Consider the following 5,573-nt stretch of genomic DNA (forward strand, 5'->3'; position numbering starts at 1 on the left):
TTCGTTCGACAACTCGCACTCATGGGCTTTGCCACTTTCTTTGATGTTGATATCGTGGCCCTCTTGTGGAGCAAGACTCTTAAAGTAGCCTTTGTTAGGCATGTCGAGAACGGTCTCTATGTGATTAACTTTTCGGAGCGACCCACTAGGACCGCGACATGGCTAATGGCAAAAGTTGACGTGGGATGGCTTTGGCATCGCCGTTTAGCCCATGTCAATATGAGATCTTTGCAAAGTCTTCTCAAGGGGGACCATGTCCGTGGACTAACAAATGTTAGTTTTGCTAAAGATCGTGCTTGCAGTGCTTGTATCGAAGGAAAGCTACATGAAAAGGCTCACCCTCCCACGACTATCATTTACTCAAAGAGGCCTTTGGAGCTCCTTCATTTGGATCTCTTTGGGCCTCCATCCTTTGATAGTCTTGGGGGTAGAAAGTATTGCTTGGTGATTGTGGATGACTATTCAAGATACACTTGGGTATATTTCTTCAAGAGGAAGAGCGAGACCCAACAAACCGGCATTGACTTTGCAAATGAAGCCTAACGTCAACACAATGCAAAGATCTTGACAATAAGAAGTGACAACGGCACCGAGTTCAAGAATACACCTTGGATGAGTTTCTTAGTGATGAGGGGATCAAGCATCAATATTCCGCACCTTACACCCCTCAACAAAATGGTGTAGCGGAGAGGAAGAACCGGACGTTGATGGATGCGGCAAGGACCATGATGGCGGAGTTCAAGTCTCCATACAACTTTTGGGCCGAAGCCATCAACACCGCGTGTCATGCATCAAATCGGCTCTATCTCCGCAAAGGCTTGAACATGACTCCATATGAGATACTCACCGGTAACAAGCCCAACCTCAAGTACTTTCGGGTGTTCGGGTGTAAGTGTTTCATTCTCAAGAAAGGTGGTCGTTTGTCTAAATTTGAAGCTAGAGCTTATGAGGGCATACTTGTTGGTTATGCTACAAACTCTCATGCCTACCGTGTCCTCAATAAGTCCACGGGACTTATTGAGGAGACGTGTAACGTGGAGTTTGATGAGAATAACGGCTCCCAAGTGGAGCAAAGTGGCACTTGTGATGTAGGTGATGAAATTCCTCCTCAAGCCATAAGAAGAATGGGAGTTGGTTTTATCCTACCCATTGAGGAACCCCTTGTGGCCGAAGGAGAAGGACAATGCTCCACTCAAGTGGAGCCATCACCAACCCAAGGCCCACACGCTTCCGAAGAACAAAGTGAAGGCCCTCAACCTCATGAACAAGACCAAGGGCAAGATCAATCTCAAGGTGGTGTTGAAACATCAAGTGATGCCCAAGGTCAAGTTCTCTCCTCCGAGCAAGTTCAAGATCAAGAGCTTCCTCGAGATCAAGAACAAGCTCAAGACGGCGCTCAAGATGATCAAGTGACCGCTCCTCAACTCACCCCCGAGGAGGAATTGGAGCGTCGTGCCGCCAAGATTGCATCCAAGCTCTCCACCAAGGGTCATCTCATGAAGAATGTGCTTGGAAGCATTCAAAAGGGGGTAAGCACTCATAGAAAATTGGCAAACTATTGTGAACATCACGCGTTTGTCTCTTGTATTGAACCCCAAAAGGTCTATGAGGCGCTCGAAGATCCGGATTGGCTCAATGCCATGCATGAAGAACTCAACAACTTCAAGTACAACAAGGTGTGGAGATTGGTGCCAAGGCCAACGGGGAACCACAATGTCATTGGAACCAAGTGGATATTCAAGAACAAGCAAGATGCTCATGGGACCATAGTTCGCAACAAGGCACGATTGGTAGCACAAGGCTACTCCCAAGTCGAGGTTATCGACTATGGTGAAACCTTTGATCCCGTTGCTCGCCTTGAATCCATTCGTTTGTTGATTGCTTATGCTTCCCATCATAACTTTAAGTTACAACAAATGGATGTGAAGAGTGCTTTTCTTAATGGTCCTATTAATGAGTTGGTATATGTCAAGCAACCCCCCGGGTTCGAGGATCCCTACTTCCCCGATCATGTGTATCAACTCGATAAGGCACTCTATGGCCTTAAGCAAGCCCCACGTGTGTGGTATGACCACCTTACCGAGTTGTTGCAAGATCGTGGATTTGAAGTTGGGCAAATCGATCCCACTCTTTTTACTAAGAAGGTCAAAGGGGAGTTGTTTGTGTGCCAACTATATGTTGATGATATTATATTTGGTTCCCCTAACAAAGCTTTCAATGAGGAATTTGCCGCACTCGTGACCTCTAAGTTCAAGATGTCGTCGATGGGAGAGTTGAAGTTTTTCCTTGGATTCGAAGTCAAACAAAGAAGAGAAGGAACCTTCACCAACCAAGCCAAATACACTCAAGACATGCTAAAGAGATTCAAGCTAAGTGATGTCAAGCCGGCTTCTACTCCAATGCCCACCAAGTGCCAACTTGACATTGATCCCAATGGTAAAGCGGTGGATCAAAAGGTATATCGCTCCATGATTGGCTCCTTGCTTTACCTTTGTGCATCTAGACCGGATATCATGTTGAGTGTGGGAATTTGTGCACGGTTTCAAGCCGCACCTAAGGAAAGTCACTTTGTGGCGGTCAAGCGAATCTTTTGATATCTGGCTCATACCCCAAACTTTGGGTTATGGTACCCAAGAGGAGCGAACTTCAAGCTTGTAGGTTATTTGGACTCGGATTGGGCGGGAGACAAAGTGGATAGGAAGTCCACTTCCGGAGGGTGCCAATTCCTTGGTTGCTCTTTGGTAAGCTGGTCTTCTAAGAAGCAAAGTTGTGTGTCTCTCTCGTCCACCGAAGCGGAGTATGTGGCGGCCGGTAGTTGTTGTGCACAACTTCTATGGATGAGGCAAACTTTAAAGGATTACGGTGTCATTTGTGACAACGTGCCTCTTTGGTGTGACAATGAAAGTGCCATCAAGATTTCTCTCAACCCGGTGCAACACTTCAAGACGAAGCATATTGAGATTAGGTATCACTTCATCCGGGATCACATTAGGCGAGGGGAGATCGAGCTCAACTACGTCAACACTCATGATAACCTTGCAGATATTTTCATGAAGCCCTTGGATGAAGCAAGATTTCGCGAGTTAAGGCATGAGCTAAGTATCATTGATTCGAGCAATGTTGCTTGAACCCTTGCACATCCCACCATACTCAACTTGTTATCTTATTTAGGTGTAGGCATGGACATAGGGGGAGTGTTGTTCTCTCAATGAACTCTCCCTCCCCCCATTATGCATAAATTGATCAACTCTTCCACATTAGCCATTTTTATGGTACTTGTGCTTCAAAGACGAGTTTTGGTCATGGGCCCAAGGATAATTCTTCGCGATGCCATACCAATTGACTCAAACATAGGTGGCTCCGGCCACCGGCCCCTCTTTAGAGAGGTTGTGTTGAGTGTCTTAGTCCGTGTTGTCTCTTGTCTTCCTTTCTTCGTGTCGTTCTTGTTTGAGTTGTTTTGTGTGTCTGCGTTTTGGTGGGTCCGTTCGGGTGAAGGTTGCCTTGCAAAGACTTTGTTTTCCCCTTCTTGAAACTTGCATCTTCTTGAGCTCACGGTACTACCGCGGCCTGCCACGGTACTACCGCGTGAGGAGCGTACGGTACTTCCGCACCTAGCGCGGAAGTAATTTTTTACTGTCGCCTGGGGGGCGGTACTACCGCCCCTGTGCGGTACTTCCGCCCGGGCGGTACTTCCGCCCGGGCGGTACTACCGCGATGACGTGCGGTACTACCGCACGGCCGAGGGCGCGTGGGGGTTAAGAGCGGGCGGGGGAGTTCCAACTCCCCCATACCCATTCGTCCTTTTCTCTCCCCGAGGTCTCTCTCTCTTGCCGAAGAATGGTGCCGGAGACCCTCGCCGGATCTCCGTCTCGGGCCGCTCTCCTCGGATTCCGACCGGTGGGATCGTTCCCCACCACTTCCTCTTGCCATGGAACAAGGTTTCTCCCCAAATCCCTCTCTCTTTTGTTCGTTCTTTCGCTTCTAGGTTTTTGGGGAGATGCATGTTGTTCTTGAGATTTTAGGCCAAATCTTTGCAAGAGTAGGATGTAGGAGAGTAGTGATGCGCAGAAATTGTACTTGGTATGTTGTCTCGTGGTAGATTTGATCAACCGTAGTACCTCCTCGTTGTCACGGTTGTTCTCAGATTCCATTGGTTCGGATATGACGCCGTGCGGTACTACCGCTCGTACGGTACTACCACCCCTCAGGCGCGGTACTACCGCGCGAGCCGAGGTACTAAATCCCTACTGCCGCTCCGAGCCCCGGTACTACCGTGCCCCCGCGCGGTACTACCGCGACTAGGAGCGGCACTAAAATTTTAGTACCGCGCGAACAAGCAGTACTACCGTTGATGACAAATCTTCTTCATGGCAATTACCAAGTGCACATTCTACTTGTTTCACCTGTTTTGTTGTGGTCTTTGCATTGATTCTTCTCGCTTCTCGTGCGTGTTTTGTGTTTTGTGTCTTAGGTGGTGGCTCCGGCGCTCCTGCTCGCCATTCCAATCCCAGCCGTGACACGGGTTCCAAGCGTCTGCGCAACCAAGATGAAGCCCCAGAGGGGTCCAATGCCCCCCAACGCAGGACTAAGACCACCGCCACCAAGCAGAAGGAGCCCTCCATGGGCATGGATGAGATCTCACTGGCAGAGTTTATCTCTCGAAGGAGGATCAACCCTTATGTGAATCCTTGTGCCAACATCAGAGGCAATGATCTGTTCTGGACCAAGCAGCAGAATCTCATTTATTTGGATGTGATCAAGGGCAAGCAGAACACTTATGTGGACGTGCACTGGATTGATATGAATCACATGAGGGAGGAGAAGCACCGTGCCTACTTTGGTGAGGCCTTGGATCTCATGGAGCAGTTTGCCATTGAGGATGTGATCTCTTTTCACCTGGACTTTGATCCCGAGCTTGTGGCCCAGTTCTTTGCTTCGGTACACTTTCACACTGAGGAGAAACGGCGGATGACCTGGATGACCAATGGACGTCAGCTGACTGCTACATGGAAGGAGTTCATGGCTTTGCTCAGTATACCTGATGAGGGGCTCAACACGCTCGTTGGAGTTCGCCCTCATGCCAACCCCGAGTCTGCCAAAAAGAACAAGCACATACCATATTATGTTGAGAAGCTCCTTCCAAGTGGCAAGAAGACGTGGGTTCTGAACCCTTTCCTTGACATCATGCACCGGATCTTCCGCAACTCTCTCTTCCCACGCATTGGGGACAAGGACAAGGTGCATGCTTATCTTGTGGACATGCTGCTTCTCTGTGAGGAGGCGTGTCTCTCTCAGACTCAGCCATTGGACGTCTCCCACATCATGTGGTGCGGGCTTTGGTTTGCGGTGTTCAACCGTAAGGTTCCCATCTATGGACCTTACCTATTTCTTCTGATCTCGAAGACGTGGGAGAAGCTATTCCCCCAGGATGATTTTTGGCCCCTGACTGGATCCGTCATGACCCCATCAGACTTCGCATCAAGCCCCAGTGGGCTAACACTACTACTCGTGCTGACGCAGCGGCTGCTAAGATGGCTGTTGATGGGGAGGAGAGTGAGGAGGAGGATGCGGAT

This window comes from Aegilops tauschii, chromosome 6, assembly GCF_002575655.3.
Source record: "Aegilops tauschii subsp. strangulata cultivar AL8/78 chromosome 6, Aet v6.0, whole genome shotgun sequence".
In the NCBI taxonomy this organism is placed as follows: Eukaryota; Viridiplantae; Streptophyta; class Magnoliopsida; order Poales; family Poaceae; genus Aegilops; species Aegilops tauschii.